Raw genomic sequence first — 15,168 nt, 5'->3', positions numbered from 1 at the left:
ACCATAGGACCCTGGGGAAATACAAGTCATGTCTGGATTCGAAGCCCTGTCAGCTTTCCATTAGCACTGTCAACACAACCAGCAATGGAGCAGAGTCAATGATCCATTCTTCTTTGTTTCATAAATAATCACAGCAGAACTCCTATTTCAAACCTATTAACAACCATTGTCTTGTACATCTACTTAAGGTTAGGCAAGAAGAAATATTCTCTGGTTATGTCTGAGTTTTTCACATAGCATCTATTCAATACAAAACTCTGACAGTTCTAACAATACAATATACATTCTTTGTTCTTCTGTGGTTCATTCACAAAGTTATCTGATCATCCATTGGTCAGGAGGAACACAAGAAGTAGGTGCTGTGTTAGATACAGTTGTATCTTCCCTCACTTGTTTTTATACTTTTGAGACTGGCTCTCTTTGTAACTAAGGTTGAACTTGAACTTCTGGCAATTCTGCATTTGCCTCCCTAGTGCTGTGATTAAAGGTGTGAGTCACAAGCCTCAGTTGGACATGTATTTCAGATTATCTCTTGTGATGTGCTTTTTGTGGTTGTTGCTTTAGACTGAAAGAGAGAATGAGAATTCCTGTTAGTCACAACTTTCACTTGAGACTTCACTATCACTGTCTTATAAATTTCTTTCATTCATTTTGGAGTTTGTGCTCAGTTTTTATCATAATGATATCTTTTCACGGTTATACTATTCTTGAACACACATACTTTAATATGTCAAATATTAATTTTCAAAAGACTTATATTTAGTAGTTTTGAATTATGTGCATGTACATGTCTCTGTGTGTGAATAAGCACATGAGTTTACATGTCTGAAGAGGTCAAAGGCATCAGAACCTCTAGAACTGGTGACATATGAGTTTATGGGTTGGGCTACATAAGGTGCAAGCTGGGACATTTACTTAGGTTTTCTGTGAGAGCAGAAAGTATTCACTAATTCAAAGGAATCTCTCCAGGACCAGAATACTGGTATTAGCACTACCGACATTTATACATAGTCTTGAATGAAGGGATTGGGATATTATTGTGTTACATGTCTTTTTCTACTACGTACTTTTTAAATATATTTTTCATTTTGTTTTTTCCTTCTTTCTTTCATTCCCTCATTCTTTTCTTCTTTCTTTCATTTTCTCTTTCTTTCCTTCTTCTTTCATTATCTTTTACTTTTGTTCTCATAATAGATTTTTTATTGCTTCTGACAACCATCTTTCTAAGGACATACATGGTTCAAAGCTAACTTCAACCTAATAGGACAAACACACACTTGATGATCACTCTTGTAAATGTATACAACATGGCTTGGTTAGTTAGTACATACTGAAGAGAGCTAAACCATTACATTTTTCTATCTAGAATATGTAAAAATTCTTTACAAACTGACCACAGTCACTCACTCCACTAACAGTACAAAGAAGTTATTTGTTTCTGCTTTTTTCCTAGTGGGTAATCATATGTTTTTTGCACAGTCTACATCTGATGTTGTTTATCAGGGTTTGCAAGTTTGTACTTCTCTGATTACAAATGAGAGGTGTTTAAATTTATGTTAACCTGTCTTGCAGTTCTCTAAAGACAAATTCCTTGTACTGTTAGAGATGCAATACTTTCAGATGTGTTAGACTCACTAGTGATTTCGCCAGTCCTTTCTGATTTACATCCAGTCTGTGGGCAGCTTGATTAATTTCCTTGGGAGACTTAACAAATGTAGAGTCTTTCCTGGCTCACATCTCTAACAATATGGAGCTGTGTAGGGCAATTGAATCATAGAATTCACATGAATCCTCCTGTCTTCAACCACACATATTTGTTGCCATTTCCAGTGGTATCTGCTTCTTTCAAATGATGATATTTTCAAAGCTAATCTCCCCTATGGAAAGTGTGTTGCTCAATAGCTTTTTCCAATTGAAGCTTATCATTCCGTTTCCTCTGATTACCATGTCACAGCTTTTTATAGGTTATATGATGCCTTTAGTTTATCTTCTTTCTTTTTCCCCTTGAAAGCATATGACTTCTAAAGATCTGCTTGCATTTAGTAAGAGGAAGAGTTAAATCAGTATGTGCAAGCAAGCATCGTCATTGAGGATTCTAGTCCTATTTTAGCAATTTTTAAAAAATCTGTGTTGCCTGTCAGAACTTTCTTAGCAGCTTATCATCTGTTGATAGGTTTATTTGCACCATGACATTGTTCAGAAACTAACTGCATAGCAAAATCTTTCTTTTAAAAAATTGCAAGGAATCATGAACTAATCCTCACCAACACCAAGTTTGGACACATCTTTATACACATGTTTCTATGAATTAAGTATTTCTTAAAGACTTGCAATGGGTATAAATAATATGAGGAAGAGAAGTTTCTTAGGTAACTTTGGAATCTTATAGAAACTGTAAGCAGACACTTAGATACAAAAGAGTGTACTAATCATACTTGGAGATATTGAAGTCATGTACCCTTCTCTATATCAATCAAAGAAATGACTTAATTGCATAGTCACACCTATTTCCGTAGACACAAATAGGTTTAATAGTATTATTTTCCCTTAAAATATAAGACTTAGATGAAAGTTATGTGTTAGTGGTTAAGAATATGTATTTCTCTTGAAACAGATCTATATTCAGTACCCAAACCCCATGTTGGGCAGCTCACAGTAGCTTGTAATTCCAGTTCTGGTATGTAGTGCCTTCTTCAGGCCACTAGAGGCCTGTGTACTGCCCATTATATGAACTACAAACACACCACACACACACACACACACACACACACACACACACACACACACACAAAGTGCATAAATATGAAACTATTCTTCCTAATTTTTGAACATGAATATAGCTTCCGCTGCTTTTCCTTTTGAACTTGGACAATAATAATGTGCCGGACAAAACGTCTGGTTTCACTTTATGAAAAGTTCTAACTCAAGATTTAATTATCTCTTAGGTATAATTTCAGTAATCAAAATAAGAAGTGTGTCCTCGGGCCAAATCTTAACCAATGCACCCATGTTCCCTCATTCCAAGGAATTGGATCTCATTAGGTGCTACTTTAAGTAATTGAATCATATGGAGCCAACCTCCTTCAAGACAAAAGAGGGTAAGGAAATGAACGCAGCACAGTAACTCATGTCTACTTCTGTAAGTCCTAGCATTTCCTCATTTTTGTCAATCTATCAGAATTTGATTAGTTGAAATGATGCCCTCACAGAGAGAATGTCCACTAATTCATTTTCTATTTTGCCCTACGGAATCTCAATTGCTTGCTAGAACCTGGTTATGACCATATCCTTGAGACAGCCTAGCATAAAAGCCAATTACCACCACCACAGGCATGCAACTACTGCCAAATTTATAGTTCTTCTGAAACACCTGTCATTTTGATGTAGTTGGAACTTCTGTCACTACAGCAGATTGATACCATGAGAAATCATAACCCAATGAATACAGGAATATCAATTAAAATGTTAAATCTTTATTTCCAATCGCAAAGTTGTAATTGCACGTTCTATCTGAAATCTGCTTTGAGCAAATCGCCTCTATTCTCTTCTTGTCTCCCAGATTAACTGTTTGCTTGTATTATGATGGCTATTCTGGTCACTTAAACAAATGTGAAATCTCAGGGGTATCATTTATAGCAAAGTGTTTAAAGATACTTCTCATTAATGAATCTTCTGTGAAAGAAAATTGAGAAATAGCTTTCATATTTTTCAAAGAATTTCCAATATTTGAGTCAAAATAACAGCAAAGGAGAGCTGTATATTACTGTGTCTCAGACACAAAGAATGTAATGCCTTGAGTTTGAAGATATGTTAGGGCTTTTCTTTCTGAGGATCCACTCTCAGGTGCTAACTCTGAAATGAAAAGTGGATAATTTGATAACACTCTGTGAGCTGCTAATGCAGATACTACAGAATCTTCTCCAGTGGTAGGTCTATTATAAGGGTGACAATTTTTGAAAATGTTTCTGCCTTTTCACTTAGATATAGGACTAAAAGATGCTGATGAGATTTTACTTAGGATTTTTGTCCCAGGGTAAATGAGAAAATTCCTAGGCGTAGCATATCTAAGCGTTCTATTGGAGTTACACTCTTAGAAGACAGGATTTATCTTTTGATAATATAAGCAGCTCTGATGGCCATGACCACTTGCCAGAGAAGGTCATTTTTGCAGCTGATCACGAGGTTTCATTCTTACTGGCTTTTCTTAAGAGCTGGTAAACAGAAGCAAGTAATTTAGGCTGAAGGAAGGGGACCTAAAACAGTTTGACTGCTGGAGACTTTTATGACAGATAAGAACACCAGGGTTCTTCAGAGATGTGCTACCATTAGTTGTATAAAAATTGGTGACGTGGATCTAAGCAGATGAATTCCAGTTTCAAGATTATGTTTTCAAAAGGACAGCAACTTTGCCATAAGGAACAGGAATAGAAAACTGCCAAGGACCCAGGCTTCGTACATTTATTGTAACAGAGCAGAAGAATTTCCTAAGTTACTGTCACTGATGCTGTCTTTCTTTTCTCTCTTAAACAGAAACCAAATAAAGGATATGTGTCTTAGCATTGTATTAATGAATGTGTACACTTAGTCAATCAAAATAATAAAGATGTATTATGCACAATTCATCAAACACTGTATTGGACACTGCAAATAAGACTAAGATAAATAGCTTGCCCTGAAAATGTGTCATTGGGTTGGAGGATGTTTTATGTAGCATTCAAAAAATTGACATGGAAATAACTAAAATATTGTAAAGTTGAGTATTTAAGTGTTAAACAGTAAAATTAGGGGAATCATCAAAGGGATAATCTGAAAACAAAATGAGAAAAATGTTTAAAGTGGCACTAGATAAATCAGCATTTAGTCTTTCTAACCTGGACTGGATGTACAAACCCAGCTAAAGCACTGTTAAACCCATTTCCCTTACTTTGAATAGAGTTTGACACTTTCACATTAAGCTATGTTAAATAGTTTATGAAACTATAAACAACACTTATCAGTGTATCCTGTTACATTCCATTTATTCTTCCATTATTCTGCATCCCAGCTTTTTAAAATTTATAATTGTTTATTTATTTAGTGTATATGAGTACACTGTAATTGTTCAGACACACCAGAAGAGGGCATCAAGTCTCATTACAGATGGTTGTGAGTCACCATGTGGTTGCTGGGAATTAAACTCAGGACTTCTGGAAGAGCAGTCGGAGTGCTTAACTGCTGACTCATCTCTCCAGCCCTCTGCATTCCACCTTATAGGCAGGATACTCTGAGAAACTCCTCCAGACCAGGGAGATAGGTCAGAGCTAGACCGTGGGGCTCCAGGGATAGCAGGAATGTATTCCTTTTTATTTGCTTGAATTTTCTTCATCACAAAGTCCAGGTAGTGATTCGGTGAGTTAAAATCTCCACTACATTTGATCTTATTGTCTACACATTATTTGGTAACATACAACCCTCCTGCTATAAGGTCATTCACACAAATCCAAGGAAGGTACTAAAAGATAAGAAGAGACAGTCAGCAGAGGTGAGTAGTACCTGCTGGATACAAAATTAATTCAAAGAAATCAGTAGCCTGTCTCTACACAAGTAATAAAATGGCTGGGGAAGAAGGTAGGGAAACAGTACCCTTCAAAACGCTCACAAATAGCATAGCATACCTTGCTACAACTCTGACAAAGCAAGAGAAAGACCCGTATGACAAGAAATTGAAGTCACTAAAGAAAGAACTTGAGAAAGATATCAAAGATGCAAAGATCTCCCTTACTCATGGATCTGTATGATTAACATAATGAAAATGGACATTTTACTAAAAGCAATCTACAGATTTAATGCAGTCCCAAGCAAAACTCCACCATAAGTCTTCACAGACCTTGAAAGAAGAATTCTCAACTTCATAAGAACAAACAAAAAACCCAGGATAGACAAAATTATATTGAACAGTAACAGAACTTCTGAACATATAATCCCTGACCTAAAACTGTACTACAGAACAATAGTAATACCAACTAAATGGTACTGATATAGAAACAGACAATGGAATTGAATCAAAGACCCAGAAATAAACCCACACACCTATGAACACTTGATTTTTGAAAATGAAGCCAAAACTGTACTATGGAACAGGGAGAGCATCTTCAACAAATGATGCATGCCTAACAGAATATCTGCATGTAGAAGAATGCAAATAGATCCATATTTATCACCCTGTACAAAATTCTAATCCAAATGGATCAAAGAGCACAATGTAAATCCAGACACACTGAATCTAATTGAAAAGAAAGTGGGAAACAGCCTTGAAGGCATTGGCAAAGGAGAAAATTTCTTGAACAGACCACCGATGGCTCAGGCACTAATGTCAAGAGTGAATAAATGAGACCTCAGGAATCTGAAAAGCTTCTGTAAGGCAAACCATACTCTCAACGGGACAAATGGCAGCATATAGATTGGTAAAAGGTATTCACTAACCCTTCATCTGACAGAGGACTAATATACAAAATATATAAAAATTTAAGAAGTTAGACTCCAAAAAACCCCCAAATAACCCTATCAAAAATGGGGAACAGAGCTAAACAGAGAACTCTCAACTGAGAATCATGAATGGCTGAGAGGTACTCAAAGAAATGCTTAACATCCATAATCATTATGGAAATATAAATCAAAACAACCCTGAGATTCTACTTTACACCAATCAGAATGATTAAGATAAAAATCATATACATAAAGAACTAAATGGTAAGTTCGAGGCTCATGGGCAACTCATACATGTGCCAAGTGTTTAGGCTTCTCTCATCTAGCAGAGTTAAAATGGGTCAGAGTAGCCGGCCACTACCACATTTCTGACTCACATCTGTAGGCAGGGTTAGGAAGATGATGCTGTGCCAAAGAACAAAAAACAAAAAACAAACAAACAAAAAAAAACCATCAAAAAATACCCTCAAACAACAGCACTTGCTGGTCAAAGGAACACTCCTCCATTGCGGATGGGATTGAAAACTTGTAAAACTACTCTGGATATCAATCTAGTGGTTTGTCACAAAACTAGAAATAGTTATTTCTAAAGAGCCTGCTATATTACTCTTGGGCATATAAGAAAAGATGTGCCACCATATCCCAAGGACACATGTTCCACTGTGTTCATAGCAGCTTTATTCATAATAGTCAGAAACTGGAAGCAACCCAAATGAGCCTCAAACAAAGAGTGAATACAGAAATTTGGTACATTTACACAAAAGAATTCTATTCAGCTCCTAAAAAAACAAGGGCATCATGAATTTTGCCTTCAAATGGGTAGAACTAGAAAATATCATCTTGAGTGGGGTAACCTAGGCCCCAAAATAAATGAATGTTAAGTACTCACTGATAAGTGGATATTAACCAAAAAGTTCAGAATATCCATGATACACCACACAGAACAAAAGAAGTTAAACAGAAAGGAAGGCCCAAGTGACCATGCTTGATTGCCACTTAGAAGGGGAAATAGAATAGTCACAGTAGCAGAGGGAGGGAGGGATCTTTGTGGGAAAAGGATATTGATGGGGATATTGGGGCAAGATCTAGCATGGGGGGAGGCAGGACAGAGTCCCAGATGGACAAGAGAATGAATGGAAGCCTGCAGCTATGGGAACTGGGGGATGGAAATTACTATAGGAAGTCCCAGAGACCCAGGATGAAGGAGAAATCAACTCAAGTGACCTTAGCCAAAATACCCAACAGTAGGAACATGGAACCTGAGTTGACTAACTCTAGTAACGAGACAGGTCTCCCCTCCCCCCAGTGAAGGGAAGGGAACACCAATCCATCTACCAAACTTTTAACCCAAATTGGTCCTGTTTAAAAGAAATTTAGGGACAAAGATGAAACAGAGCAGGAAAGAATGGCCTTGGGATACATTCCATGGGCAGTCAACAGTATCTGACATTATTACTGATGCTGTATTATGCTTGCAGACAAGAGCCTAGCATGGCTGTCCTCTGAGAAACTCTACCCAGCATATGACTGAGACAGATGCAGATACCCACAGATATACATTGGATGGAAGTTGAGGAGTCCTATGGAAGAGTTAGGGCAATGCCTGTGGCCATCAAAGAGATGACAACCCCACTGAAAGACAAATAGTGTCAATTAACCTGGACCTCTGGGAGCCCCATAGACTGAGTCACCAACCATAGAACATACAGGAGCTGGTTCAAGTCTCCAGGCACATATGTAACAGAGGATTGTCATGTCTGGCCTCAGTGGGAGAGGATGTTCCTAATCCTATAGAGACTTGATATATGTCTGTATGGATACCACGGAGGTGGGACTTCCATCTCAGAATTGTAGGGGAGTGTGGATGGCAGAGGAACTCTGCAAAGAGGGACTGGGAAGGGGCAGGATTTGAGATGTAATTAATTAACTAATTAATTAATTAATTAATTAAAGAGATTGGAGGAGACTAGACTAGAGTCTAAGAAATGCCTGAATTCTGCATTAAGAACTTTTATTACTCCAGACTGAGTAAGCTATCATTTGACAGGTGTGGTAGGGAAATATTGAAATGGAGAGCATGTCTGGGCTTCAACAATAATCCACCATAAACACATCATTGCCAATAATATTGTGATGATTGGTTTTGATTGACCCCTAACGTCACCTGGAAAGAGAATCTCATGTTCGGGCAGTAATATCATTAGAGTACAGGGTCACTTTTGGACCATTTCAGAATACCTGTCATATAATATCCTCAAAAAATGTTTTTTCTAAGTTCTGGGTTAATTTTATTGAGAAAAATAATTGAAATAACCTGAAAATTTCTTTAAGTTATAGCCCATATACAAGCCCACATTGTTATGAGCATGCTGAAGTCAATGATTGTTCATTTACCATTATCTAGCTAATATTTCTCAAGTTCCATCTCATGTCAAAATCATCATCACAAAAATGTTCCTTCATTTCTTTCACTACTCATATCCTCAAATGATGATGACAGTGATGACGATGTCTATTAGTATGACGATGATGTGCGCGCAGGTCTCTGTGTAGTCACAAGTATATGCATATGATGTATATGCATCACCTACAGCATGCTTATATGCCTGGAGACCAGAGGTCAACCTCAGATATCTTTCCTCAAGACTTCTTTATATTGTTGTTGTTCTTAGACAGTTTCTGTTATCGACCTGATGTTTGATGATTAAGCTATGTTGGCTGACCAGTAAGCTCCAAGGACATGCCTATGTCTACCTTCCTAGTTGTAGGTTAAGTGTGTGCCACCACAGGTAGATTTTATGTAAATCCGTGCAGAGACTCCAATTCAGCTTCTCCTCTTCTCACAGCAACACCAGATTTCACACTCTGACTGTCATCCCAGTACTCTAAAAATATTGTTTTTAATAGGACACAAATCTCCTCTCAGTACTTGCAAAGGCTACAATTTTATATTTGTCTATATAATTTTAGTATTAGTGCCTATTTCAACACTCCACATTTGATTCAAGGGTAGAGAGCTTATGTCTACTTATCTCAACTATCAGATAGTCATTGTTCACTGCCACTATTGCAGGTCAAGATGTATATCAGATAATTGATAAATATTTCATAAGTGGGTTCTTTTGAAAGTTCTTATTGTTGTTGTTGTTGTTGTTGTTATTGCTTAATACTAGGGATCAAGCTAAGAGCTTTGTATCTGCTAGCATATCTCATATTATCTCATGTGTTCAACAGCACATAAAATGAGCAAAAGTAATAATTCTAGGATACTGAATTATACCAGCTAGTTGAAATTACAGAGTATTTTACTCCTGGCAAGATTTCAGAGCTGTAGTCGGCCTACTTATCTTGCAGTGCTCAATAAGAGGTTTTACTTGCCATTAGGCAGGGCACAAAAATCTCTGGCAAGTGACGTTGCCAGCAGTTGTCCAAGAAAATTATGTGTTTACTGGTTCTGGGAGAAAATTTTGAAAAAAAGTTTGGTTAGAATAGGCAGGCATGCAAATGTTAGAGGGAGGAGCAAAAATTACCCAAAATTTTATGCATGTGAATGGTCACTTCCTTTTAACAGTTTTATTTTGCCAATCTCTTTAGGAAAAAAAATACCAAGACAATAGAATAAAGGGGCATTCATGATTGTCCTATTCTCTTTTCTCTCTTTTAGGATAAAAGATATTCAGATATTCAGGAATCTAAAATAAAGCCTGAATTCATTAAATAATTCTTCCTTCAAGGAAATCTTTCATGGCAGTCTCCCAAGGGATTAACTCCTCCAGATGAATACAAAGACTGAAAAAAATTGGGCAGTCTAATGATTGAAAAATAACACAACATTTCTTTTCTAAAATCTTGTTACTTTATACTTAAAAATAAAGGGGCAAAGAAAGAGAGAAAAGGAATATTTTTAATAGAGTTAGAAGTAAATCCATGAGGTTTGCTCCAGAATTGCAGTGTCTTTGTATTCCTGTCTAGCTCTATAACACAATAAGAAAAGTATTTGTGGAGGAACGTCAGACTACAGCATTCACCATGACTATAAATTGAAAAAGGAACAAACAGAAATTTGACATTTTTATAACACCAAATACCTTAATTATATCCCTTATGGAAATATAATTGATTCTCATTCCTTGAACTGAGCTGTTACAGGTTTCAAGCCCTGCTATTTGAATATTGTTTAATGGAAATTAGTGTCCTCACGCATATATGTCAAATGAAAAATCAGAAATGAGTATTTGAAAGGTTATTCAAATTGAAATGTATTTAAAAAAATAAGCTCCCAAATAAATCTGGTAAATAAGAGTTCATTTACCATAGGAAACATCTGGTGAGACTTCCAGGTAGGCACCAGCACAAAGTCTCAACACCCAGCTGAAAGGTATAGATACCACGCCCGCCCCCCAAAAGAACCCACATTTCTTAAAAGTTTCAATAAAAGAAAGTGGAAATAACAGAACTATCTGTTAAAATCTCAAAAGATCTCCACCAACTTCAAGGCCAACAGTTCAGGGGAATGTGTGCTGTGGCCTGGTCATCTGAAAGAAATCAGGAGATTACAAAAACCACGAAGACAGGTATCATGATGATTCTCATACATGTGAACCCTGGCCATACCTACGGATATCAGAAGCAGTAAACATCTCACTGGCTCTCAGTGGGTTGTGATGGGTGGTCAAGGGTGAAGAAGCTTCTACCTTACTTCACCCATAGCTCTTTGTTTAATGTCTGTATAGGAAATGAAGAAGACTGACAGTGAAGAATCTTAGTGGTGAAGTAGAGTCTGTTAACTGAGTTGGAACAACATTAAGAGTGAAGAGGGGCACTTGCTTTTATTTTATTTCATTTTTTACTGTTACCTCTGAGAATACTGAAGAATAAGAGGAGGAACAGAACAGGGGTCACCTAGAGTCATTGCCTTAGAGAGAGGTCTCAGAGATGTTTTCTTTCCCCCAGTAAACCAGAAACAGTTGAGAGATGTGCTGGTCTAAGAAAGAGGCTTTTTGTTATTAGTTTTGCTCTCTTTCTGTCTCTCTGCAGCTGTCTCTCTTCTCTCTGTCTCTGTCTCCATCTTCCTGTTTCCCTGTCCCCCTCTCCTGCACCCTCACACCCCCCTCTTCCCTCTCCCTCTCCTGCACCCTCACTCCCCCCTCCTTCCTCTCCCTTTCCCTCTCTCCCTCTCTCCCTCTCTCCCTTTCTCCCTCTCTCCATCTCTCCCTCTCTCCTCTGTCCGCTCCTTCCTCCCCCTCTTCCCTCCCTCCCTTGCCTTCTCTCCCTCCCCCCTCCCCCACTCAAATGAACAAACAGGGAAAGCAGGGAACATCAGCATGGAGAGAAAGTGTATTATATGATAAAATGAATGTAATCCTGAAGATTTAGAGATTGCCTGTTATAAATATGATTGAATATCTACAGGTTTGGATGCGGTCAGCACAAGTAAAGGATGTACACAAGACCTCAGTAATAAAGGAATTAAAGAGCAAAAGCTAGAAATAAAGATAGAAAAAAGTAAATCTTGAAAAGGCCTTTTTAAAACATTTATCGACCGTTTATGTTTATTTTACTATATACTACTAAATTGAAGTATAGCTAATCTTCTTCTCTATAGGGGTGTTTTCGTGGCTAATGCTACCTATTATTTTTATAATTTTAACACAAATAGTAACTGCAAAATTAACATGATACTACATTAGACAACTGCTTCACAAGGCAGACCACTGAAAACATTACATGTGCTTTAGAAGCAGCACAGATACATGTGGTGGAAGCACTATGAGAGAGGTATTAATTGTCCGCTGAATTCTACATGCATGCTAAGTTATACACATGACTGTGTCCATACATGTACCATGCATACTCACTAGACAAATAAATATACGTAATCAATTTTTTATTTTTCTGAGATTGTGATTTAATAACATTTCTCTTTTCCTTTTCTCCCTCCAAACCCTCCCATTTCCTCTTCTTTGTTCTCCAAATCTATGGTCTTGTTCTTTCAATAATTGTTACTGCATGCATATATGTATTTATATACACATATACTCCTAAATATAATCATTGGAGTCTATATAGTATTATTGTATGTATTTTTTAAAAGCTGATTGTTTAGCACTGGGCAACCAAGTAATGTGTGCTCGTCACTATAAAGGACCACTTCTAACACTCTCAACTTGACTCAATTGCCTATGGCTTTTTGTGAAGGGTTGAGGTATTGTGGGCTTTTCCTCATTCACTTGAATACTCACTTGTGTCCTCCTTATTCAGCTCATGTTTAGATAGACATATCGGTGAGATTTTAAAGGTATAGCTTCTGATGTTAGTAGAAGATGCAAACTCCCAGATCCTCTGACTCGTGCAGTCTTTCCATTCACTGTTCTTCAAGGTTCTCTGAGACTGAGATGCATGGGTATTTTGTAGATATGTCCACAGGGACTGGAGCCCATTACGCTGTGTTTGGATTGGTTGTGACTTCTATAGTGGTCGCTGTCTTTTGCAAAGAGAAGTGTTCTTGATAAGGGGTGAAGACTATACTTATCTATGGGAGTAAGGAAAAATGTTTAGATGTTGTTGTTAGACATTATATTACTTTAGTAAATTAGAAGTTATAGATCATCCTCCAATTACTATTATTTTACTAGCATTGAGTAATTATCTAGGTTTCCAATTTCAGGCAAGGTATCCCTCTTGTCCAGTTAGAGAGCTATCCGGTTACTGCCAAGTTATATGAGCCACTCCTCCACAATAGGGTCATTATATCATGTTGGTCACTGATGTGATTGATAGACATCATGGTGCCTTTCATGGCACCATAAAAATTATTCGATAGAAAGGAGGGATTAAGGAGTTTCTGCTCATGGTTGTCTGGATCTTGTTTTTGAAGTGCATGGCATTATCTTCAATAAGGATTTACCTTCCTGCTTTGAAGTATAACAAGAATAACAGCAATAGGTTACATATTTTGACAGTCTCTTAGATACCATTGGCTAACAACTTAAAAAATGGTTTCTCACGTCTGGCACTGTGGTTTTGTTAGATAATCTTTGGGTCTTAGAGGGAGTGCTGTCAGCCCAGGTGAGAAAAGTTCATTAAAACTATACATGCACTGAATTGCATGTTTTGTAGGATGACAGGTTTTGTGTTTTGATTGTTTGTTTAGGGTAAATAATAGTATGATTCCTTTTTCAGTCATCCATATAGTTATTTATCCTTCCTCCCACCTTCTCGTGTATTTCTCTCCTTCCCCTTGCCTAAGACATACCAGATGCCGTAGCAGATCAGACTGTATCCTACCATTCTCTTTTATCCTCTTCCCATCTTCTTCTGTATTTACCTGTTTCTTCCTCGCTAAGAAGTACCCCCACTTTTCCCATGTTTGTGATATTATCAGTGAAAATTTTATTTTCTTAAAATGGGATAGAGAACACTAAAATGTGTGATAAGTGTTAAATAGAATAAACAAGTATTTTCTGAGAAGTAGGAAGGTTCAAACAGTAGAACAGCAGCAGGTATTACTTTGTTATAGTATTTTCTACACAGGCAGCATCTTATTTAAATGCTCTTCCAGTACTTTTGGCTTGGTTTGGTTTGGTTTGGTTTGGTTTGGCTTAGTTTCATTGCTTGTTGTAAAATTAGCTTCAAAGCCCTATATTGCCCAGGATGACACTAAAATCCTGAGTCTCCTGACTCCTCTTCCTATGTGTTGGGATTGTAGATATGCAAACCATGCCTGCTGGTTTTCTGTTTCCAAGTTAGCAGTGTCATGTGATTGTTTTGAGAATCCATAAAGTTTGGTGGCTGAACTTTCCTAATCCACCATGACATATGCATAATTGATTAAGACAATATGTACATTATTGACTCTGCTTATTCTAGGAGTTTTTATTAGCAGACTGTTATCATGAAGGAAAGTTGTCAGAAAACTTAGAAAAGAAAAAATAGAAATATCTGCCTTCATAGAACTGAACAAAATCTATTCTCATAAAAATTAATGAACATAAAATATAAATTAATTACAAGTTGTAATAGTGATGTGTTCCAGAGAAAAACTAGCTCAGAAGAAATTATAATGACTAAAAGTTGTTGAATTCTTTTTATATAGGAAACATTTCATGGACGTGGTCTTGCTCATGATGAGATCTCACAGAGATGATGTCATAAAGAAATAATGTTGAAGTTAATGGATTTGCACATTAACCTGAGTTTATCAGTATAAACATGAATCAACTAAAGATCACATTGTTCCTCAGATATATGTACATCGTATGTCAATCTAAAGGCAAGATTAATTAGTTTAATTAAATCTGAACAAATTATTATAACAAGTGAGGTGAAAAAAATGAATCCACATAGAGAACATGGATGAAAGGCTTTTAAGTGAAACAAATCTCCTGAGCTGAAGACATTGTGAGCCATTTGGTTAAAATCATTGAATAAAAATAGGAAAGAGGAAGAGCAGTATTTGTTCACTGAGAGAATTGTGGCAGGTGGCACACACTCCTGTCAGGACGTGTTCCTCACTTGCTAGTCCAGTAGAAGTTGTGGGAATTCGTCAGGAATGAGTAGAAACATCTCTAGCACTTTCCAGCCAATCAGGAAGAATAGATTTGGAAAGGTTAAACAAAGACCAGGTATAGACAACTGCACTCATCCAGATGAAGCATATAATAGCTTAGAGAAGAGCTAATTAATGGGATAAGTAATTGACAG

This window comes from Rattus norvegicus, chromosome 4 (assembly GCF_036323735.1).
Source record: "Rattus norvegicus strain BN/NHsdMcwi chromosome 4, GRCr8, whole genome shotgun sequence".
Classification (NCBI taxonomy): Eukaryota; Metazoa; Chordata; class Mammalia; order Rodentia; family Muridae; genus Rattus; species Rattus norvegicus.
Note: the sequence above shows the minus strand (reverse complement) of the source record.